The 26,192-nt window shown below is 40.5% G+C and overlaps 1 protein-coding gene across 6 annotated transcripts in view; it reads right to left on the bottom strand.

The window, feature by feature from the left end:
• ENOX1 (ecto-NOX disulfide-thiol exchanger 1) overlaps window positions 1–26,192 on the bottom strand; it is a 362,795-nt gene that overhangs the window by 281,845 nt on the left and 54,758 nt on the right. For all 6 annotated transcript variants that reach the window (XM_033051505.1, XM_033051506.1, XM_033051498.1 and 3 more), the window contains exon 2: window positions 6,062–6,137. The gene's annotated coding sequence lies outside the window, so the exon portion shown is untranslated. The remainder of the gene's footprint in view (window positions 1–6,061; window positions 6,138–26,192) is intronic.

Genomic DNA, 26,192 nt, shown 5'->3' with positions numbered 1-26,192 from the left:
AAAAAGGGCAATTACAGTAATTTCATGATTACAAGCTGCACGGAGTATAAGCCGCATTTCTGGTGTGTCGGCAACATTGATGTCTTTGTCAATAAAAAAGCTGCACCCGATTATTAGCCGCGCTTTCATTTGCGGCGAACTTTCACAAAGTCATCATTTAGTAACAGAATCGTGGGATCGGCGGGGCTTACAGGCAAGTGCCGACCTTGGAAACATTATTTCCAAGTGAAAAAAGACACAGACAATAGCTGCGGTAGCGTACCCTGCAAGTTTTATTTACAAGCCGAAAAAGACACGAACAATAGTGTGGTCATTTTGTGAGCCCGGTCCCTCCCCTGATCCGCGTGAGCACGGCCAGCCGCGCAGCCGCACAAGACTGAAAACACTTTAAAAAGTACAGAGAAATATCACACACTTTTATCAAACTGCTGAGGTAACTCACCCCGATAACACTCCCCGCCTCTCAGTAAAGCCGTCATCCACAGGCAGGCAATAAGCTGTTCTCTGATTGGTTCATCGTCGGAACAACGGGAAACCATGGACTTCAAACCATTTTTGCTCAGGACAGGACCGGCACGGTACCAGGTAAGGGTAGATATCACATTTTTGTTAATATATTAGCTGCCCCAGATTACTATCCACACTTCTGGGTTTCCACCAAAACTTTGGTCAAAATGGTGCGGTTTGTATTCGTGAAATTACTGTACTCTTCAGTTTTGTCTTTTGAATATGCAAACAAGTTGCTTGTGGATTACTGGCAGCTACAGCTTGGGTTTTGACACTTAACTGTTATTAATACATAAAGCAATTAATATAATCATAAATATGGGGAAAATCTCAACACTATGTACACTAGTTAGTTATTAGGAGGTAGAACACTTTGTCAGCTGTAATACAATACAAATTGCTGCACAGTGTTCAATATGGTTATAACACGCATATATTCAAAGTACTACAGTTTATATTCTAGGTCTGTCCTCCAGGGATCAATTTATGATACTCTGCACTGAGTATTCTATCTTGACAAAATAAGGATACTTTGTGTGTAGCTGCATTTGGCTACCACACACTTTCTGCGTGGGTAGGATTGCAGATCCAACCTTCACACAGTGAATAGGGATATACATTGGGATGCACTCGAGGCATCATTAGCATCTACACAAAAAGCACCACAGGAGTGTGCACCTGCCTCTCCAATTTGGAAACATTTTCCTTAAGCAAAAGCATAACAGAACCAACAGCAGACTGTATCCATTTTCTTCACTGTTGGCATCAGTTTCTTGAGTGTTTAAGGCAAAAAACCCACTTGGACATTTACCATTTACCTCACCCCATGCATGCACAGGATGTAGTGACAGGCAGTGACTCTGCTCAGGAGGTTTGGGAGGTCTACTGAAATAATCCCTGCAGGTGACAGAGAGCCAGCAAGGTGAGCAATGTAACATGTACAAAACACACTCACATAGGGGACTGCTGCTTTCTTCCATACTCAAATTCATTAAACCTTTTAAGCAGAAAAATGCCTCCATTTACCTTCATTTCCTTGCACTTGGAATTAAACTCCTGTTCAGAATTAATGGCGTCACAAACAGCAACCAATCTTAATTAGACTATTTCAAAGCTCCTTATTAGTGCTTTATTTTTTAAGTCTGACAGTTCTGTCACCCATTATTGACATCCTTAATTATTAATACCATGTGTTACTGGGTACCATAGCATGTTTAGCAGCAGGACTCAGCCACAACTGTTCCAGTGAATTGGGAGAAGTTGTTCCCAGGTACCAAAGTGGTGTCCTTGTAATCACCTATCATAAACACACATTTTCCTAGCTCTGCCAAAGGAGACAAATAGTTGAAACACCATGCCAAGTCAGAAAAGCAAAACAACTTTGATTGATAAAAGATACAACACAGCAGAGGTGCATATTACTAAAAACACAGCGCACCTAGATGGGGAAGCAAATTAAAAATAAATAGGGAACTGCTAAAAGCTGACACTTTCCCTAACCAAAGCAAATTGCTACTGCCCAGTTCATAATGGTTGATGCACAGTCCTGCTTTCCCAGCTGCTCCATGAGATTGATTCAAGCTCACTGAAAACAATACAGTCCTTTTTTAGGTGCAGTCTTAAGTTAGAAGAAGAACAGACAAAATATCTCAGTCTAATCGATTTAACAGTTCTGCTTAATATCATTATCAATGGTCAGGATAAGGGGATCAAGTGCACCCTCAGCCTCCTTGCAGAGGACACTACGTTGGGTGGGAATGTTGATCTGCTGGAGGGCAGGAAGGCTCTGCAGAGGGATCTGGACAGGCTGGATTGATGGGCCAGGAACAATTGTATGAGGTTCAACAAGGCCAAGTCCTGGGTCCTGCTCTTGTGTTACAACAACCCCATGCTACCGGTTTTGGGAAAAATGGTTTGGAAAGCTGCCTGGTGTAAAAGGACCTGGGGGTGCTGGTTGACAGCCAGCTGAACATAAGCCAGCAATGTGTCCAGAGAAACTTTTCTATCAAATCATAGTCAGATAAGGGAGAAGTACTTCCCTACTGGTTACAGAATAAAAGATGCATGCATTACCTTTTCCTAGTAACACTACTAAGTCATTTTGAAAGTGTTTCCAAAGAGGTAAAACATTTGTGTTTTTAAGAAAGCTCAATACAGAATTCTGACTATTTCCTGACAGTCGTTAGCTGAAAGTTTTTTGTTTGATCAGAATGTCTTCTTTTTCTTTAAAGAAGACTAATTTGCTTAGTTGGTATAGAGTATGTATTCAGAGTCCTCCTTCCAGGTGACTCATCTCAACATGGTGAAAGTCCCTCTGCACCTCTGGAGGGGTCTTGTGAGCCATACACCCCTTCAAGACTACCAGCCACTTCCCTGGCCCCTACAGGAAGGGACCGCCTGCACATCGGGTGACCACTGCCTGCTGTCACTCGTCAGCAATGCCCATGCAGCAGTGCTGAGGGGCTCCATGCCCTGTGCCAGGGCTTTGCTCCCTGCACAGCCCTTCCAGCTGAACTTCCCAGTTTCTGCCTGCCTGTCACATTTAATGTTACTTCCTGTGTTTAATGTTTCAGATTTGTGTGAAGTTTAAAAAGAAAAGGAAAGTTGGAGTGTGCCAGTTATTCCTCTGAGGTTTCAGAACACAAACTTTGCAGTTCTTCTGCTGTTTGGCACAGGCTGCTACAGATGGAAGACAGATATCTGTCCGCCAATATTTAAAGAGGACCAGATTTTTTTGTTTAGAAATTTTTGCTCCTCAGCACTTACAGCCATACAATCAGCCAGACCAGCCCTTCCCTCCATAACAAGTGCATTCTCAAAATGAACAAAGGAGACCACTGCCTGCACAGGATTCACACACCCAGAGATGTCTGAGGCGTATTGGGACTGCCTTGACGGATGACTTGAGAAAGAAAGGGGCCAACTTTTTCTAACCTGGCTTGAACAGTGCGGAAACTCACATACTCTTCTACCGCAAGGGAGCTCATTTACTGAAAAGGAAAACAAAGTTGTCCAGTAGCCTTTTCAGCAGCCAGTCAGCCAGGAAGGTTTGCTAATTCTGAGTCGTTCCAACCCAAATATCTGAGGGAAACTTGAATTGGTGCATGCTCTTGCTAAATCAGCTGTGTTCCCTTGCCTGCTGATAGCTGCCGACTTTGACCTCAAATACTCCAGCTTCCTCCCCCCAAGTGTTAGTTGCTCTCTGCTATCACACCTGATCTTTCACAAAAGTTTCTGCACCTTCCAGGCTTGTCACAACAGCCCTTCAAGCATAAGCTGAAGCCAACTTGACACAACAGATTTCCTTTTTCTCTTGGAGACACACATATGCCACAGAGACTGCAGTTCACCACCTATGCACATAAAGCACTCCTGAGCATGCCCGAGTGGGATAGCACTTTTGCAAAATGGGCAGCACTGCTGCTTCCTTTTCTTCACCCTTCTTTTTTTTTTTTTTCCTTTTAAAATAAAAAGTCAGTTAAAGCAAGTCTGTTTGAAGTTAAGTTCCTAATTTATGCTCAGTGAGCTGTCTTGTGCTGTGTCCAAAACTGGCACAGAAACATTGTTGGCTTTTCCTGGAACCCCTATGCACAGCCTAACAAACAAAGCTTTCTCTTCTGCTCCAGCATCCCTGGAGCCTGAACACTTCAAGGCTTAAAGATTTCTTGCTTATGCAGAAGGGTGGTGCCTGCATGACTTGTGTGCATGCAAGGAGTTTTCATGAGCAGTAGAAAATAAGTTATATCACCAAAGTCCCGCAGTGCTCACTCCTTTCTTCCTTTCTGCGTGACATCTTGGGGAAAATCCAGAGAGAAAATGAATGCTGAAAAGTGGCAGGCACTGGGCAGTGTCTGGAGGAAAGCAGGTAAACTTGCTACCCCAGGGACAAGGGCACGTCTGGCAGAAGGGGAGAATCCAGACGGCTGGTTCGCTCCCAGCTGGGGATTGAGAAGTCGCAGGTGAACCAAGGCCACGTGCCCTACTAATAGCAGCAGCTTCCTGCTCAAAATAAGAAGCAGGTTTACACATTTGTTCTCCAGTTGGGTTCAGACGTAAGCTGCAACACAGATGTTCACAGGGCACAAAGGGGACACCCAGCAGAGCTGGCTGCAAAAGAAAATTTACGAGAATGACAGCAAGCTGCCTTTTACAGCAGGCTCTCTAGAGAGGCAGTAAAAGGGAAGCTTATTCCACTATTATATTTTTTTCCTGAGACTCCTCCTTATGTAAGGTCTCACTACATCTAATCTTCAGAGACTACAAATGAATTAAGAAGAGGAGAAAACATGGGAAAGCAAAATGAAAAAGCAAAGTAGAAAACAAAGCGGAAGAAATGAGAGTGAAGAAATGTATCACAAAAGGGAGCAGTAAGGGCACATCAATAGATACGGGAAATACTAGGAAAATGTAAACATCAGAAACACTAGTCTTTTGCACACACTCTGAAAGGATGATTAGACATGGGATCCTCTGACAGGCCTGGATATAGGTCTGAACACCCAGGAGCTCTAGCAGTAGGACATTAGGTGATCCAGGAAGGTAGCTGACCCCATACATAAATTGGAGACAATGGTTCTTCTCCAGCTTTTGCTAAATATCTTGGAATCTACAGGTAAAGCACATTAAGAAGATATGTTGCATTCAAATTCTTACAGAACAAGCAACTTAGTGCAAAAATCCATTTTTGTGAATTTCATGCATAAGCATTTAACCTCTTCCCGTTTTTAAATCTCTTCAAAGTTTCTCACACAGATCAAGGTAAGTCCAGCTGTTACATCCAGGTATTCAAGAAACCTTTCACTCCTTCAAACTGAACTGAATCTCAAAAAAATTGCCTAAGTCTGTAACTCCTTGGAAAGAATAAGAACTTCTAAATCTTCTCTCATTTATCTTTCTTCTTTGCTAGGAGTTCAGCAGAGCTTCAAGAACCAAGAGGTGTGACCTGACTTTTGAAAGAGAAATCACCTGAAAATTGCTTTGTTATATGCAAGAACGTATTTCTGAAATTGCCTGAATATTTTCTGTAAATGATTGAAGGGAGATGTGAGCCTAAGAAGAAAATTTCCAGGAACTTCAATATACCAAATTTTCAACCTTTATGGTCATTTCCTTCCCATATTTAGTTATATTCATACCTTTACTAGCTTCAAGAGTTGCAAAAAAACCCCAAAGGAAACACAGATATAAAGCCAGATGGAGCATAGCCTCAAGTACAGAAGGATCAAGAGTAGAGTCACTTCCTCTCACTGATTTTACATGCAAAACTTCTTACTTGCTTGTGGAGACTCACCTTTTTTTTCACTCTGAAGTTAAGCTTGTGGGTTTGGCTAAACATTTATCTCTGAGCAACTGTGAACGTCATACCCTTCCAAATTTCTGTCCTACAATAACCATGTGTTATTGAAAATTCAGCCTGCAAAGATCCATCACACTGTCCCATTCACAGCAACTGAGATTTATCAAGAGCTATAAGAAGCTCAGCATTAAACTGCCAACAAAACTCACACAGTCCAAACTACCCAACACAAAACATGAATGTATCCATTACACGTACCTATTTATTGCAGATATTCCCAAGATTCAAGAAGCATATAATCCTGAAGAACTGCTTCAAGTTCAGAATCCAAGATCTGATGAAAAAAGATTATATATATTTAAAGTCATTAAAAGTATATGGCTTAAGCATATATAATGAAAAAAAAATATTGTGCACAATTACTGCTTGGAAATGAGTCTATGAGCCAGTCCTTCTGAAGCTGCTCATCACCTGAGAAATGTTGTGGGTGATAATAGTGATGGTATGATAATTTATAGCACATTACACATAAGGCATATGATATTGGATAGATTCTTAAGAAACTTCTACATGAGTTCAAAATTAGTAGAAAACTTGAAAAAAAACCCAAAATTTTCAAATAGCAATTTTGCTACAACCATTTGCAATGAAAGAAACAAAACCAATATATTGAGTATGAAAAACTGCCAGTGGCATATCAGAAAATAAAAATTATTTAGGAAGCCACAAGCATCCTTATGTGCATTTAAGCAGTATTCTACCTTTAGATTGCAGCAAAACAGTGACATGAAGAGGTAAACCACATGAAAAATCAAGAGTATCCTTAAGTGCATTATTTCTTTAATGTCCAAAAATGCTGAACATGGCAGTTCTGTTACAAGTGTGAAATTCTGGATGCACATTCTTGTAAGGATACATATAACACCTAATCACAATTAGTCCCAGAGTCTCTGTAAATTTTCCTGGTGATTCTCACACAGTGACCCTGAACATAATGGATTTGTTAAACTGATGTGCTTAACAAAGCAAAAAGGAAGAAGTTGCAGCAGCAGAAAGAAACAGGCTCAGCAGACTAAGGAAAGACAAAGGAGGGGGGGAAAAAAGAAAAACTAAAAAAGGGAAGTTCATGTGTCCAAATGCACTTGGTCTGATCTTTGTTCATCATTAGTACATGCTCTACTGAAGATTTCTGTGGTACTATTGGCAACTTGGCATTCTGCAACATGAAACACCATTTCACACAGGACTGCCACACAGCCACAGCTCTTAAAGATAATTAAGAGCCTATATTAGAAGCCTTGTCTCTTTTCTTTCCACTGAGTTTTTCCTGAGTTTTCCACAGCAGCTGTGCTGCTGGTACCCACCACAGGATTCCCAGTGAAGGCAAAGAGAATCAGCTATAGAATTTCTACGCCCACTATGCATCAATGGTTGCCTGACTGGGAGCACCTATGTGTCCCAGCTGAAGAGCAGACATTTGCTTCTCCAAAGGATCAGCCCACCCAAGGAGTCCTGGACTCCCTCTGTTCCCTTCTGTGAGCTGGTAATTTCCAAGCAGAGGGATGAAATGTAAATATCAGCATGGATAATTATTTTACTGCTCATTTTTTGCAAGATAATCAGACAGAAAGATAAGACACACTCTAAGGAACAGAAGCAGTAGAAATTTTTATCCCACAACAGCATGAAAGATTCTGCCAATTCTTCTTACAAAAGCAACAGTTCATTGATTTGTAGCTGCTGCCTACTTTCATGTGCAAGAACAACAGAAATCCCTCACTGGTCTTCTCTACATATTTTCAGGCAATCACTACAAACATGACAACTTCTACGATTATTTATTCTATGCACTGTGCAGCCATTTCTGCTGTTGATATCAGCTGCAGACAAGCCAGGCCGGGAGCTCAGATTCAATCACACAGGCACGAGTAACACTCCACCCTTTGCACCTCCTACTCAATTCACCAAAAGAGATTTCCACAATAATGCATAATCACAAAGAGAATGTCATTAAAGTGAATCTCAGCCAAATACCACCTCTAAAATGAGTGGGAGTTACTTAGTAGGTAATACCAAAAAAAATCTGCAAGGGGGGCAAAGTTTACCCTGTATGTTCTACAGTAATGTCGTCCTTTCTTTCCTACAGTAATGTCCTTCCTTTTTTCTACTTCTTCATCAGCTAGCCTTGTAACAACTTTTTCCACTTAGAATCATGGAAAATCTTCAGTTGGAAGGCACCCAGGAATCACCCAAGTCCAGCTCTCTGCTCCTTGCAAGACTACCTAAAACTAGACCAAATGACTACGAGCATTGTCCAGACACTCTTCAGATTCTGACAAGCTTGGTGCCGTGACTATTTCCTTGGGAAGTCTGCTCCAGTGACTGACCATCCACACATGACCTTTACATAATGCCCAATCTCAACTTCATTCCATGTGTTTGTGTCCTGTCACTGGTCCCCAGAGAAAGGAGATCAGCACCTCCTCTCTGCTGGCCTCTCTTGAGGCACCCCCTAAGTTATGTTTTCCCCCTTATTTATCCCCTTCATTTCTTACCCAATTTATGACTGCCCATTTTACCTTCACTTGCAAGGCCTCTGCAGTGCAACAAGCTCTCATCTTACCACACCTTGACAGGAATTACCACCCATCAGATGTAGCACATCGACCCCCTAAATGTATGCTGTTCCCTGGTTGAAACACCTCCAGTCAAGTAATCTTGACAATAGCTGGAGATTCCAGGGACTGAACTGTCAGGTCCTGCAAAACTTGTGTCATAAAGGTAACCTTCAAACAGACCAGGTGTAAAACCCTACTAATTCGATAATGCATGCAATTATATTTCTCAAAGACACATTTCAGAGGATTGTTGACCTGAGAATTTCTCATGACATATTTACAGAGAAATGTTATGAATTATTGCATGGCTGAGATAGCTCTGTGACAGAATGTTTGCAACCAAAGATAAGAACAATTGTGTGTTAAGTACAGGCACACAATTTGCTGTGCATAATATTAGCAGTGTTTATTTTAGAATTGACCACCCACCTGACTGTCCCAAAAAGCCTCCTGGAGTTGCTAAAAGATGCCAGAGAAAGTTTTCACTTGTAGCAGACTTTCTATCTTTCATAACACCAGCTGTCACTTTTACAAACACGTTATGCCCTTCACATTTATCCCATATTCTGCAAACACCAAAAAACCCCAAACTCTCCCACAGTTATTAACATCTGCTTCACTTACTGATTCTGACAAACTGAAGGACAAAGGCATGATTTAACAGATTGCTCCACATAAAGCAGCTATGCAGTCCACAGAAGGATTCATCAAATGCCCCTGTCAGAGAGCTTTACAAAGTGCAGCTTAATGAACGTATGCAAATTGCTATAATATATAAAATGCCTGATACCACTTCAACAAGTAACATGCCTATGAAATCTATGGAGAATGGCCAGATAGATCAATCTAATTTGTCTTTGAAATAAAGTGATTTGGTTTCCTCCAGATAATTTCAATCTTTTTTTTTTCTTTAATGCCCTGAAGCACACATTACATACAATGAACCACTGCTTTAGGCATTGGAAGATGTGATTATTCAATAGAAAAAATATGCAGCAAGAGACAAACTGGAAGCACTCTGGTACTCTTCAATATTTTCCTTCAATGTTTTGACATGCTGGCACTTCTAAAAAATTGTTTTTTCCAAGCCTTGTTGCATTAAAAGAGCCCCTATTTTTTTCTGCTCTTGCTTGATGTGAGGTTGAAGCCTGAGTACAAGTCAGGCTGATATTTACAGCATGAAGAAACGCTCAGATATGAAAGCACACCACAAAACAACATTATTGATCTAGAAATTTGATCTTTTTTTTTCATCAAGATAAGGAAAGTATAGCTTATGAGCGAAAATTATTTTCGATGGAAAAAATCAACATTTTCTAGAGATTTATCCCTCCTGAGAACTGAAAGTTCTTTTCACCAACTGACTTGAAAAAAAATAGATAAAAATACACTCGTGTGTTTTCAAAGAAGCTAAAACCCACAATCACTCTTTAAGAACTTTGTGGGAAAATAAACAGAACATCTCTAATTTTTTTACTTTGGGAAAAAAAAAAAAATCATGAAAAAGAACACAGCACAGTATGTGCATCAGAAACTAGAAGGTGCAAAGTTCCTGGATCTTGGCTTTACCCACCTACATTTAAGGCCAGGCAGTGTGAAAGAGAAAGAGGACTGTGAAGTACCACGATTATATCTTTGTCTCTCATGCTGGGACCATAAAAGGAAAACAAAACTAGGTAACACTTTCTCCTGTGGTTTTTGGTTATGTTATGTTATGTTAGAATTCCCAGTGTAGTAGTCTAACAGATTAACAGTTTCAACCCTTATTTTATGTCACAGTATGACAGAATCACTTAGGTTGTAAAAGCCCTCTGACATCATCGAGTCCAACCATTAACTCAGCACTGTCAAGGCCACCACTAAATCATGAGCCTAAGCACCACATCTACATGACTTTTAAACACTCCCAGGGCAGGTCACCCAACCACTTCCCTGGACAGCCTGTTCCAACGCCTGACCATCCTTTCACTGAAGAACTTTTTCCTCATATCCACTCTAAACTTTCCCTGCACAGCTTGAGGTAATTTTCTCTTGTCTTATTCCTTGTAACCTGGGAGAAGAGACTGACTCCCACCAGTTTGCAACTTCCTTTCAAGTAGAGAGGAATAAGGTCCTCCCAAGCCTCCTTTTCCTGAGGCTAAACAACTCCAGTTTCCTCAGCTGCTCCTCACAAGACTTGTGCACCAGGTCCTTCATGCATTAGACGTTTTCTGCTAAAACAGAAGTAATTGCTGTTACTGTCAAAGCTGGACACAACTTTTGTTTAGTGCCTTAGGCAAAATGACCAAGATAAGCAGTACTTAGTGCAGGATTCTGAAATCTTTCTATCATGAGACCACAATTTCTGCACTGAGAATTAACTAAATTGTAAAATAAGAGCCCAAGTTGGAATATCATGTCCGAAATGTATTGTGATCTCCTTATTTTAAAGGCACTAACTTGCAAAATCCTTTCCATTCTGTTACACTAAATATTCAGTATGTGCCAGGCACTGTGGAAAAAGCTTTTATTTCTGTGCAAATGAATATACATTAGAGTGAGTGTTTATAACATTTTTCTACATTTGGGTTTATATAACTGACAATTAAGGGGTGATATCTTTAACACTATGTATCACTTTTAGATGCCAGTATCACTTCTAGATGCCAGTTAGCAATATTTAACAAAGCAGGCAGTTCTCATTTTTATGTCTTTTGTTTTTGCATTCAGATTTGGTGCTCCAGCTTTGCATTCAGTCGAACACTAAAATCAGGAAATAAATGAGCATGACAAGCCTTCCTTTATTATACCTCATTTCTCAAAATAACTCTTTCAGCTTCCATCATTACCGTCCCTATTTTAAATTTGTTCTTTTTAACATAAATCTACAAGTACAGAAAAATTTCTCCCCTTTTGACTGTGTATCAAGGCCAACAGATTCACAGTTGATATAGGTAATAAAGGCAAATTAAGGAAGTTCCATGTCACACCTTCCCTCTTATCTCCTGCAATTTTATATCTCCTATATAAAATTATACTAATTACCATAAGTAAAATTAAACATTCTGACTTTTCCTTGAAATAGAGAGAAAATTATTATTCTTTGGAATCAATCTTCTTATAACTCCCTTAAGATGTAAGTAACATCCCAGAGATTTTAGGATACAAAAGGAGCTTCTTATACATATTCCAGATTCAGTATAAGAAAACAACTTCAATAAAGTATATTAAGCTGTAGACCATCATTGACAAAATTAAAGTCACACTGTGTGCAATGGAGTGTGCCACATGAAAATGCATGAAAACATTTTTTTAACCTTTTACTTTGCAGTGGTTTGTTGGGTTTTTTTTCCTTCAGGAACGGTAGCATTTAAAATCAGGATGTATTGCTTTAACAAAATAGGTGGGAAGCAGAGCCAGTCCACCCAGCCCCACATCCCTACCCAGTGACAAATTCCTGCCATCCATTGCACTGAGGGTATTGACCCATCACTGTTATGGACAAACTACCTATGCTGGACAACAGCATAACCAGTAACAGCAAATGGTGCTGGGATAATCCTGAAATGACAGTGAAGTAGATGAGAAAGTGCAATCCTTGCTTTGATAAGCTCCTTGGCAAGCGAGCACAAACCCATGTTCCCTGTTAAAAAAGAAAAATGAGAGGGGAAAAAAAAGAAGTTTGTTAGATTGCAGACCTTTTTCTACTCAAAGAAAGTGAATTTCCAGTGGCTGAAAATGCCCTCTTTCCCTGACCTGTGGGAAAATGCAAGAAAGGACTCACTGCTCTGAAGTCTGTCTCAAAAATAGTCTCCTAGGTGCAAAGACTCCCAACCTGAAATATTTCTGTGGAAGCATTGAGCAACATTACTGAGGTAGACACTTCTGAGGGAAGGGTCCCCACCTGCCCTGACAAAGGCAGGGTAGGCACAAAACACAGCCACTGCTTTTGGTTTGGCAATGCACAGCCTAAGCCGCCTTCCCCCATCTCTACAGGGTGTCTGAAATCAAAGAAATGTGCTGCTGTCACTGCAGTCTAGAGGTTGGAATAGAAATTTCATAAGGAAATATGTACCTTCAGGATTTTTTGTTTTAAAAGCAAGGCAGAAGCATTGCACTCTTCATCCCAGGGAAAGATGAGCTAAACAGCAGAATGCAATAGATGCAATAAATCTCTAACCCTTTTCCTTTTCTAATTTAAGTGACAACTCTGGGAAACCCCTGTTCAAATCATCATAAGGAATGGAAAAAAGAGTTCCAGTAAGTTCAATACAGGTAATGTTTTTTACAAGACTTATGAGGACAACATGGGTAAATTCAGTACGACCATGACATTCATTTGTCCTGGAAAGTCCTTAAATGCTAGTGCCATAACATCTGAAGATTATGATACCACATTCCTGCATAAAAGGAGTAATCACTCAGAAATATCCACCAGTAACATCTCATCTCAGAAACCACAGGTAAGTCAAAAAATCCATAGGAGAAACAATAGGACCATCGAGTCCTCCTTGAAATAGGCACCTGTTATAATGGGGGCCAGCTGCAATTCACAGGTGTTTGCTTACATTACTCGAAAGAAAGGAAAGGATAATGTTCCCTTCTGCCACAGAAACAAACACAGAAGATGGAGCTGTGAAGAGGAGCAAGATCAAACAACTTGAGAGGAGTCTAGGAAGTCTTCCTAAGCAGTCAGTCATGCCTGCTGTTAGGCCAGGCACCAAGATGACATAATCTGAAAAGTCAGATCCAATGAGGAATACCTTATCAAGATAAGAATTATTATCAGACAGGCTAGTGGCAGAATTAGTTCACCATGGTGATGATAAAACAGTATTAGAAAAGCAGGGCAATTTTAAGAAAATGCAGCTAAAAATACCTGCCTAACACACATTGCTCCAAGTCCTTCTCATCTCCAGTGTGCTGATGCTTCAAAGTTAGCTGTCCCAACAGACAGCCCTGTACTCTGTCAGGCAGTGTCACAATGACTTGCAGCATGCTGTGGTAGGCTTGCAGTCTCTGAGGATTGCGTGTCTCTGAATGATGAGGATAGCTGCATTTTGTTCCAGCTACCCTGAATTAGGAGCAGAACCCATTGACTAGCAAGCTTTCAGCACAGGCTTCAGCCAGGAAAAGGCTGGGTACAGTGCTTGGGCTGCAGTATTGAAGGAATACTTTTCAGAGGGAGGAACAGCATCTTGTCCGGGTTCCTGTTCCTGCTTTGCCCAGGAGGACTGATGACACATTGTCTTTTCCATAGAGACACATGCACGCCACACAAGCCTTTCCTAGCATCACCCACAAAAGACCAAGACCAGAGTCCCCTATGTTTTTCAGGAAGGGACATCCTAAACTCCAAGGGTGTGGCAACAGCAAGGAAATTCTTGTACTGACCTTGGACTGCAGCCTTCTGGAATCTGTTAGTAACCAGCAGATGCCACTAACTGCATGACACATGTAATAGGTGATAGTGTAGACACGTGAGCAGTGGCCAGTCTCCTATTTAGCCCTTTCCGTAACACTGTGACTTCACATTGCATGCCCGGCTTGTTCTTTCAATCCCTATAAATGCTTCTACATATTCTCATAAAAACATCTCTAAATTTACCAAATTCACTCTTCAAGTTATTTTGCTTTCCTTCTCAACTACTGCACTTGGAGTTTATTCCACAACTTCACCCTCTTGGGATGTTTGAAAAATTTCTGTTCATGTTCAGTCTAAATTCATTCAGGACTAATTAATAAACATATTATCTTGAGCAGTTATTATCCCTCAATTTCAACAGCTCACCTCCTTCTCTGGTGTTTGCCCTCCAAAGGAATTTAGTACAAAGGTTTGTATTATATTTACTGGACATTATATGAAAGTTATTAGGAATAGAGGCTTAGCATATTCTGTCAGAAAGTCTGATGGAAGTAACCAACCACTGGGAAAATGTATTTAACTTTTGTTTGGGTTCTGTTTGTTTGTTTGTTTGTTTGTTGTTTGGTGGTTTTTGGTTTTTTTTTACTAATAAAGAAAAGGCAGATGCTGATTTATTTTCCTAGTTGCTCCAGTATAAACCAAGAATGGTTGGAGCTGTATGGAGAGCAATCCATAACCTATGGCTAGAGGTAAGAATTGCATCTGAGCAGACTGAGCACTGAGCAGGGCTGCAGTGAGGATTGTGAGCACTAAGCTGTCAGCAGAGAAGAAATACCTGATAGAGAAGGGAAGAGCAATTGGCACCTGTCATGTGAGAGCCATTTTTAGAGGCCTTTGAAAATGAAAGGCATTGATCATAGATTTCCTTCAATCCAAAAAACCTTGAAAAAACAATATATCTGGCATCTAGACTCATATTCTCTGGGTAAATGCTGTAGCTGCTTCAGTCCAGATTGGGCACAGTGAAGAAGTTCAATGGGAAGGTGATTGGTCTCTGGAACAGGCTCCCCAGGGAAGTGGTTGCAACACTGAACCTGTCAGAGCTCAAGGTGCACCTGGACAATGCTCTTAGTCATATGGTTTAGTTTTAGACTGTCCTGCAAGGAGCAGGGAGTTGGGCTCAATGATCCTTAGGGGTGCCTTCCAACTGGAGATATTCTGTGATGATATGCCTATGGAAAAGACAGTTTCATCCACCCCATTATTCAATGTAACCATCATACTTGTGATTTGAATTCAATGCCATTCAACTGTGTTAGGAATGGTCTCAGGACACACACTGCATCAAACCACTCTGCTGCTGTTTTGAAGCTCAGGTGGCACTGACTCTTCTCACTTTTTGAGCCACAGTGTCCAAACATCCACACACCCCATATTTAAATACCCAAGGAAGTCAGTCCAGGACAGAGACCTTAGAAAGAGACAAATACATACCTTTAGCACTCAATTCCTCTCATCTTAAATGTGGATACCTAAAACAGCTTAAATTAATTGCATGCAGCTATAGGGTCCAATGATCATAAACGAATCTAGGGAGAGTAGCTTTGATGTAGGCACTTATGCTGTAGATAAGAAAGTTGAGACAAATCCTATGACTGAAGTCTGCCTCAGGAGAGCTGGCATTCAGACAGATCTGAAGGCACAAACACTGGTTCAAAGGATGGGTTTTCAATGACATCATGATCTAATCTGTAAGTCTTTATTCAGTCCTGCCTTTTCTATTTGAATACTAAATAGAAGAATTTGAGATTTGGCTCAATGATAGCAATAAAAGTCATCAGGATGGCTGATTTATAGGAAAATATTAAAATAACTAAATATGTATAGCTTGACTAAAGCCACTATTGAAAGGGAAATGTGATAATCATCTACAAGCTATGGAAAGATACACATACTACGGATTTTTTTTTAATAGGGTTTTTCAGGAAAATATAGCTAAGAATAATGTGATTATACCAAGCAAAGCAAAGTTTAGGCTGACAGGGAAAAATTCTTATAATGCAGTGTATTCTATCGTAGAATAATCTTCCAAAGGAAATTGGCTGAAATCCAATCACATCACAAAGCCTTTCCATGACTGGACAAAGATCTGGAGAGGACAATCCTGCTGCAAGATGGACTAGATGACTCAACAGCGCATTCTCATTTTGAAATTCCTATCATTCTGCTGTATTAAATAATCCAATAAGTCAAAGGGAAGAGGGAAATAGGCTTAACAATAATTGCACAGCTGTTTCTTCTTTGAGGTCTGAAGGCTGCAATCAGTGCAAGACACACTGATTGCACAGAGGGAGGAAACATCTGTATGTGGTCAGAGCACTGTGTTAATTCGGGGCTACAAAGTCTCATGCCTGATGTCCCCTTTTCCCCCTCTTAATACAATAACATTGCCAGAAGAATCGACCCTGTGTTGTAAATGTATCAATCATGATTTTTGCTGCACCAGCTACTCATAATTGGTTTAAGCTTTCTTGATCTCAGATGCCAAATGGTGTTCAACAAAACACAAAAAATACATAGCCTGCAGGCACAGATTTCCACTGGAATAATCTTGCCACATGTGGCACACACAGAAGTGGGGCAACAGTGTTTTCTTAAAGTTGTGATACTCATTTTTTAAGCCAGGCAATATTTTACTCATTAATTTTGAAGAGGCTTTGACATTTTATGACTCAAATATCTTCCTGAGAGTCTGTGCTAATACACAGTCTGTTTTCTGTTACAGTTAAGCCACAAGTAACAGAAGCCTTCTTAAGGAATGACTATTCAATTTAACTGTGGATTTGATTTCTCTCTCCAGAAAATATTAGATGGTCTTAATAGCATATATATATATATATACATAAAAATATATTTTCTGAAGAAAGTGCTTTCAAGTGTAACATTAGCTTTCCACAATTAATTTCAACTCCAGTTTTCCCACAGGAGTTGCACTCTGCGATGCTGACCAAACCCCTTTAACCACTTCATGGGAGAGTCTCAGAGAATCTAGTTAGGATGTATAGCAGAAAACAACTTTTCGGAAAAAAAACCCAAAACATTCTATGAACATCATCTGAAGAACTGCATACCATAGGGTCTTTTGTTATGTTTTGCTTAATTTTTTGTCATGCAGGGTTTTTTCCTCAAGTGCTCAATTAAACATACAACAGCAGAGACAGGATTTCTGTTTTTCAAAACAAGGAATATCAATGAAAATCTATGTCTGCATAACAAAGCAGTGATCAACAGCTCACAGTTCATGCCACTCATTCTGAATTATCCACGTTATTACTCCCTGATTTCGTCCCCTTTTCCTATGAACTTTCCAAATGAGAACCCAAATTAATGTTTTCCTACTTTCTTTCCTTTGTCAAAGGAGTTAGGAAAAAGCAAATATTAGAATTTTATCACACGCAATCCTTCTAAATGCAAAATCTCTCTACATGTGAGTATTTTCTCCTTCCCTCCTTTTAAGAGAACATAAAGCATGAACCACCCCTTTAATGGATGCAGCTGCTAATTCCTACTCCTGGAGACAGAGCTCTGGCAGTAAGGTGGCAGCTGTGACCCTGCAGTTCACCTGCACCTTGCCTCAGTGGAAGGAACCCACTGCTTTTAATGGGTCTGAACTTACACCAAGAGAAAAAACAGCTGCATTACAGTTCAGAGGGGCTGGACCACAGAGCTGCTGGATGGGGTTCTAAGAGCAGCCTGGGATGTGCAGATGATGGAAGATAATCAATGGGAAGGTACTGGGGCCACTGGGACTGCACGGGTGTGGGTACATGACCAGCGCAGTGGGCAGGGATAGGAAAGGCAGCAGACAGAGAATGAAGCAGCATTTTATCATCTCCAAATGACCATGAGGCAGAAGACACTGCCCACCAGAATACCCTGAGAACATGATGAACTCATTTTATCCTGCAGCTTTCTGGGCAACCTGGGCAGAGCTCTGTATGTAAATCCAGCAATAAAGTCTGTGCTGCTGCCTTTGGGCTTGTTTTCTGCATGATGTCTAAGCAAAGCAAAAACAAAAACAAATAGCAAGACCTGAATACGATGAGACAGAGGAATGGAAAAGCTGATTAAAGCATTTTCCAAATGCCACATAGAGGAGCAGATGAAGGAAGCAGTGGAATGACTCTAGCTTACTGTTATGCACTTACTGTAACACTCAGCATTAGGTACCAGAAGTTTTTGAGGTCACTGATTTCAGTGTGCTCACTTTTAGGAAACCAAAACTGATATGGAGTCCTGCCACAATCTCAGATTTTTATGCAAAATGTAATGGAAAACTGATAAACTGAATGGGAAAAAAAAAAAAAACAAACCAAACAAAAAAACCCAACAAAAATTTCTCGCTCCTTCCAAAAAAAACCCCACAAACAAAAAGAAAAGCCATAAAAAAACCACTCTAACAACCAACTAAACAAATACCTGCCACATCAAACCACTTTTGTTCCACTGAAAAGAGTAACTTGAAGCCTAGAAAAATCATTTGGAGGCTTGGGATTTTGTGTTAATAGTCCTACTTCAGCAGGATGTCTAAAGGGCCAGGTGGCAAAATAGGAAGGAAGAAGCTGGACAGAAATAAAAAGCATGGAACAGTTGTCCTTCTTTTAGGGTAAGCAAAAGGAAACCATCTCAGCTGAGAAAGTAGGGAAGGCTGCAAATCAAAGCTGCACTTTTCAACTTTAAATTGCTTCCCACCCCCTCACACCCACAGTGAGAGAAGTTGTGGAAAATTAAACTGCATGAAGATTGAGGTGGGGAAAGCTTTCATTTTTCTTAAAGTCTTCCAGTTTGGGAGTCTGAGTTCTGAGTTTTAGGATTAAGTCGCCATCAATAGCACCTCTCCTGTTTCGTTTTGAGATCCACATTTTAACCTACCATCCTGAGCACTCTTTCAAGGTTTTGTTTCGATGAAGGAGACAAAATGGAGCACAAAGGAATACTCATCTTCACAAAGCATTCACAAATATCTCTGCAGTGTGTCCCAGGAACTGTTAGGCACCACAGTTCTGTGCGTGTAGTGGGTGACACATTCAGATTGTGGTAAAGCCAAAATACTCCTGGGCTCCCCCTCCACTTTGTAATATTGAGCAAACATTACAATTATAGGGCATTTTCAAATTAGAAACATTTACAAAAGACTAACAAAATTGGCTTGGCATTCTGAATTAGAAGACTCTTTGATTACAAATGAGATTCTCAGATAACTACATACAGAAATCCAGTAAGTTTACATGCAATGATTGTTGCCACAATGTTGAAGTGTCTGTGAGTGCAATTGCATTACCCAATTAAGGCCCAAATTGTAAAATTTATTCATGCAGTTCAGGCATATCATACTTTAAAATTGTTCCAATCAGTTAGATAACACTCCCTGTCTGCACAGGAAGCCATTCAACAGTTTTAAGACAAAAATCATTCCAGTTTTTCTTTAGATCACAGAGTGGGTTGGATTATTTTCAGTTTAACACTTCTTAAGACAAAGAGAACTAAATATTGAAAGTAGAAATCCTGTAATTCAGAACATAGGAGTTTAGAAGCACGTCTCACAACTTCAATAGTGAAGGCCTAGGTTCTTTAACCACCACAGGCTCTTTAACCACCATCCCCCATGCAATCTTAAAATACCATCTTACAATTCTCCTGCATTAGAACCCTCTATGGGTTCAGGTAAAGGGAGAACAGTTGTCCACAAACTGTGAATTTTAAGATACATGCAATTAATCAAGATTAATAATAAATGCAAAAGAGTAAAGGGTCCCATCTTCCACTTAGAGAAGAAAGGCACACTCTGGCACACCAGCTTTTCAAAGATTTACAACCCAAGAAAAGGATCGCAAGGTCTGCTGGCTACACAGTGTTTTTGCATGACTGAAAGAGATTTTCTCACCACAAACAGCACCAGTTTAAATTTTAATGGAGCTGTTCTGAAGAAAAATAATTAACATATGGTTGACTTCCCATATATTAGAGAAAACAATAATAGCAACTAAATCAGTATCTTCTGTATAATTTCAGCTGTCTTGGTCATTATGAGTTGTGCATCTGACTCATCTCACAGACATGCATGACATAATGAGAACAAACACAAATCGTTTGCAATGTCAAAGATTAGATTTTACCTAAGACAGAGGAAATAGGACCATATTATGAGGGACTACCTAGGAAGCAGCAGCCAGCCAACCATTACTTCTTTGAGTCACAGAAAATCCCTGACAGGTGGTTAATTGATAATAGTGTATCACAAGGCAATCTCTATGCTGTCAGCTTGATTGCTAGGCTTCGAGTGAGGGCACATAATCTTGGCTTTTCACAGTGCCTCAGTTTAAGGTGTCACTCTGAACATTTGGTTTACAAGCCCTTCATCCCTGCAGAGTTAATTTCTTATAGGATATTTCTGTCTGCTACAAAGGGGGCTCAAAGCAATCTCAAGCTGTGGCAGTGCCATAGAGGACTTCTTGGGATGTGATGTCCTACCAATTATGGCCACCAGCACAACACTAGTAGTTGTCAAAGAGAAATCAGGACACTGATTTCCATCCACCAAACAAGCTCTTGTCAGGGCCTGCTAGCTGATGTTTAGGGATGATAGTTGAAATAAACAAAACAGGGAAATGATTAGTGGCATTGAGTCTGGCAGGCAGGTTCTTATCCTGGCAGACACTCGGCAGACTGTGGGTTCGACTTAGTCACAAAAGGAGGATGTGAAGAAACCCAATCAGATAACGAAAATAGTCTGCAAAACACATGCTTCTACTTGGGATCATATTTATTAACACAGTAATTCAAGCAGTCTTATTCTTAGAACAAGAACTAAAATAAACAGAACAATCCCAACCGGCAGAATACTACCCATTAATCACGAGGGTTCCTGGGTTCGAAGAAAAACAGAGGTATCTAAACAACCACCCACCCCTTATCTAGGCCCCTCCCAGTTTCAGTGGGACAAAGCAAGGAGTGTACGGCAACTGGAGTCCTGACTGAAATGGCTGCTGAAGGACCTAGAAGAGGATGGACTAAATCCAAGCTGTGGTTGTATTACATCTCCACTCCATGTGGAGAGAGATTGGTGGTGCCAAAACACAATGCCAAATGTATCTGGGCTAAATCACTCTCTGAAGCTATCCTCTTAGCTGGGGACAACAGGCCCCCTAACTAACATCTGTAGGATCATATCTGGATTCATCCCACCACCATCTTGGCACAGCAGACTATAAAAATTTAGCATGCCAAAGGATTGATACACCCATCATTTAACTCAGATGTCCATCAAATGATTGCTGGGGTTCAGAAAATATGAGTGGCATAGTAGACAAACTTCTGCTTCCATCAATCAGCTTTTCATTAACATCATTCATCCCATCCTCTATATACTGAATAGAATCTGCTTTCTCTCTTCACCATGCAAATTCCTCTTACATAATAAATACCGCATCACAATAAATCCTTCAGTATCCCTTTTCCTTCTAGGGAAACTGTCTCTGCACTGCTTTATGCTGAAAAGGTTTTTCAGACCTCAGCACACGCATTAACTGTGATATTTCCTTCCTGTGCAAGCACATCCAAAGACTGGTTTTTTCATTTTCTCCCTGGTAAGGAAAGGTATTGTCATCAAAGATCTTTGACTTTAGCCATCAGTCTGGGAATGTTTGTATGGATGAAAGCTCCTCCTAGATTTTCCTAGTTATGAGAAGCCTAACTTAGAGACCTTCCTCCAAAATGAATGAGGCATGAATGGCATGCTATTTTTAGGGGTTTTTTTGTTTGTTTGTTTCCTTGCTCACCTCTTTCATTCCCTGAAAGATTTTCAGACAGAAAAAAAATCAACAAATGAAAGCTCACCCTGTTAGGAGCTTTCAGCCATAGAGCAGCATAAGAAGAAAATAACCTTGAACTCTTTTCTTCTAGGAATGTTGCCACAGCCAGAAAGCATGATCCTCTCCTCATAGAAAATGAGCGAATTTTAGAAATAAAATCCAAGCTTGGACCCATCTCTGATTTTCATTCATTGATTCTCTATCTATACAGTGAAGGAAACACTAAAAGTCTCTGTGTGCATATGAAGGAACCATCTGTAAGCAAAAGGACATTATCTGAATGTAAGAAAGAAAAGGCAACAGAAGGATCTGCTCCTGCAGTAATTGCTGTCTGCTGTTGCAGTGTCATTTTGAGTTGTCAATACTTGAGACCTAAAATAAACCCCACCAAGTTTTCTTCAATGCTTTTCTGTGTCACACTACTTCTCTTCTGAATTGCCTTCATAAATTCGAATTCCTCAACAGCCTTGTTACTGACTTTCAGGGAAAATGCCAGAGAGACAGATTTAATATGCAGCTCCAAGACACTTCCTTACCCTGCATTATTACCTCCTCTACTGCAAGAACACTGCTTCTCCTGGGAAGAATTTGATTTCCTTACTTATCAACACCTTCCTCTGCATGTCAGCATGTTTCCTCTCACTCTCCTTCAGTCACATAGTAAAAAAAAAAAACTAGAAAAGGTGAAGTGTTGTATGTGTTAATGAAAGGCTGATTAGGAATTGACTGCTAATAGAATAGATGCTGCATCCCATATTGCTGTGGGATTTGCTACCAACTATCAAGCCAGAACACGTGTGCCCAGGTAGCAAATATACCATGGAGAGGCACTTGTGCACCTTGCTATTAGCCTGAAACAGATTTTCCAGCATCTGAGCAGTGACCCGTTAATAGCTTACATAATGGAAACCAGCACCAAAATGAGTCAGTGTGCTTGGCAAATTCAGATCATTAACCACAAGAAAGCACATCAAGTAAATCAAGGGAGAAACACATACCCCAGAGAGCATTAAACAGAGAAGTCTTATTAGTGGTGAGTAAACAGGTACAATATCCCTCCAGATTTGGCAGGATGGACCCCCTCATTTCCCACAGAGAATTCCTGTCTGAAAGACTAGGTCCCACCTCTCACAACAGAGAAGAAACTGGACTCTTGAGATCCCTTCCCAAGTACCCACTCTCCAAAAGGGAGTTCTGTAAGAAATAGGCAGGAGGATGAAGTACATGGCTCCTACAGCTGCAGACTCGCCAACTGTGCCGGCGCAGCAGGAGCACGCAGAGATTAAGAGCAATCCATGCACAGATCCATGCTGCACACAGTTGATAAGGAAAGACTGGGAGGCACTCCAATGGTCTGCAAGCCAACTGGGCTTCACTAGGTGATGGTTATGGTGCTTTTCAGTAGGAAGTCAGACCAAAAGTAAAACATTTGAGTTCTTTACCACTCCCCACCGGCAAAACAAACCCCACCAAGGCAAACCTCAAAATGTGAAGCTACAGAAATATCATTCCAGTAAATAATGCCACCAAAAAGAATCTGAGAAACCAAATTCAGGTAATTTTATGGGAGGGCTGCAACTGTTCCACTTGAGCACTGGTGACAACTCATGGTCAATATATGCACATGGAGTAGTAATTGCACTGCAATGATAGTTGTGTACCAGCCTGAAATATCTGCAGAGGCATTTACCACAAAAACACAGTTTTGGAAAATCTGGTCTAAATGTTTTGACCATTTGAACCAGATATTTCATAGTTGGTTTGGTTTTTTTTTAAGGTAAAGAAATGCAAGAAAAAAAAAATGCAGGTTTCTACTGACCCAAACTAGTATTTATCATTTTCTACATGAAAATGTAAATCAAAGTATATTTCATGTTAATCAAAAATGGTTTCACTTTTTTAAAGCATGGTTTAAGTTTTTTTGAAACTTAATTGCCTGCATTGCAGTATAAACATGCCTGCAATGCATGTGCCTGCATTGCACGTGAAGAGCACACTCAGTTCCATGTCAAACAGCTTAAATCATAGAGTTTCCAGAGACACAGTTTCCAGGATATACCAAAGCTGCTTGAAGAACTTACATTTCATATTTTCAGCAATCCTCCACCTCTGTTCAGGCTCTGTCTCAGCCCCAGGTTTTATCCTAGAGATATGACATATATGTAGCACTTCTCCATATTTCATTTTTATGAAATTGAAGTGACTCCTTTGATATAAAATATGTAATTTCTTCTCATAAAAGGCCAATACAAGAGCCATTTGACAGGCCAGGATGTTGCACTAGTGTTTGAGATGCCTATCTCAGCAAGCAAGTCTGGCACTGCACACAATGCTCACTTGGCTTCGTTTTCTTATCTATTTTATGTGCATGAACAGCTGGAGATGGACGTATAGAGGCTTTAACCTTCTGTGGCACATCTAAAAAAATACACAACCAAAATCTATGCAGCTGTGAATGCCAGAAAGCCATCTGTATACAAGTTAATTGCTTTTGGTTTGAATAGTTTCCTTTTTTGTCCTGCCATCTACATTTGCACCTATTCAGTGGTTCAATTTGGATGCAGCAGGGACATGAACTGTGGTCCAAACCAGCTCTTCCATCTCCCAGGTCTGCTTCACTGCAAGCCTTCCCTCAAAATCCTTCCCTCTTTTCAGTATTTTCTTCCCTCTATCTGTCTCAGAAATCAAGCAAACAAGCCTAAGGAATGCTATTTACACCAACACTTCTGTGGAGTGCGTTACTAGACTGAGTGGATGACAGAAGCAAAGCAGAGGTTTATTTTCTGGTTCCCCAACCCCACTCACTTTCCAGGGACACAATTGAGCTGTTCAGATCCAACAAATTCAGCTCTGAGCAGAAGGAACAACAATGTCAGCCTATGAAGCACCTGATGGCTTTGAAAAACAACCAGCTGTTCCTTTTATTCATTAAATCTGTATTTATGCATACGTATGCATATATAGAAGATTAACAATGCAAATCTTATACCCAAAAAAAAAAAAATCTCTGACATCTACTTAAAATCTTGCTACTAATTACAGATGTGATTCAGACCAGTGATGTACTTCTAATTAGCAAAAATAAGCAGTCCTGTTTTCCTTGGAGAAAATGAGTATGGCCTAACTAGGGAAAATTAAACTAAAGTTAACACTAAACACTTATGCTTTGTACCCTCTAAACAGTTTTTGTTAGCTCCGACAGATCTTTATTAATGATCCTATAAAAGCATCAGTATTATCTAAGCAAATCTACTATTTTCTACTATTTTTCTACTATTATCTTCATCTGTACATCTCATCTCAGAACGTCGTTTCTGTCAGAGATAGAGTGCAAAAACGGAAGTTGTTTTACAGGAAGGCTTAAGCTCGCAATATTTACTGGAAACAAAACAAGTACATGGAAATGCTACTAAAGAAACACGCACAAGAACTTTTCTATATTTACAGAAAGTGCTCTCAAAAAAAATAGAGACATTTCATCCAAATCTATCCCTTTATAAATATATGTCTTTTAAACATTGCTTGGTGGCTGTAGGAACATAACAACAGCTTTGCCATAATTCACTATGGCCTTCTAGTTGGTATAACTAAACTAAAACACTATTTATTGTGACCTTTCCTGTTTACTTTCAGTTACTGGTCAAAAGTACAGTGTCACCCTGCAGACACGCATAATCAACTTTATTTTCCCAATCTAATTGAGAAATGGAGCTGTTAATGTCAAGAAACATTAAGGAAAAGCTGCTCCACTGGACCTGCTCTGTCTAGCTACCTGGTGTGAGATTGCTGTCATAAAAAACTGCTCCACACACTCCCAAAGGAGCACAGGGGTCATCAGTTTGAAAGGAGGACTAGAATCTTTTCCTGCCCCATTTCCCCCATCCCATCACTGGAGACCTCCCATCTGCAGTACACAGTAAGCCTGGAGGCACCGTGGCAGCTCAGGGACCAGAGGAGTCATCCATTACCAGAATTCCATGGGAGAGGCTATTTGGTCACCCCATAGCCTGTCCTCTTGGGCAAGGCCACAGAGGAGGTGGCTATCACAGGGACCAGGGGAGTTCCCAGCCAGCTGCTGGAGGGACTGGAGGGCTTGGGTGTAGACTGGGACACCTGTGTGGAGAAAGAGGACCCAGAGACAGTTGCTGGATAATTGGCATGTGGAAGACCAGCTGCCAGGGGGTCTGTAGTGTGCATTTGTGTCCATGTCTGTGTGTCAGTGAGCTTGTTCTGGAAGCTGGACCAAAACAGCTCACATGTCCAGGTGCCAGCCCCAACAGAAATAGGATATTTAGGGAACAGTGACTGTCCACACTGTACACATACACATTATATGCTCCCTACTAAGACGTGTAAGTCCTGGGCAGCCAGCGAGGGGAGCAGGATGTCATTGTTGCTCTTCAAGCTTGCATGAGTACAAAGTGTGTCTGTGGATCTGTGCAGCTGGCCATGCATATAATGCATATAATGTATATAATGTATATAATGCATGTAATGTATATAATGTATATAATGTATGTAATACACATTGCAGGTGTGTGCGCCTACTAGCACGC

This window comes from Catharus ustulatus, chromosome 2 (genome assembly GCF_009819885.2).
Source record: "Catharus ustulatus isolate bCatUst1 chromosome 2, bCatUst1.pri.v2, whole genome shotgun sequence".
NCBI classification, from domain to species: domain Eukaryota; kingdom Metazoa; phylum Chordata; class Aves; order Passeriformes; family Turdidae; genus Catharus; species Catharus ustulatus.
This window is presented reverse-complemented; position numbering and strand designations above follow the sequence as displayed.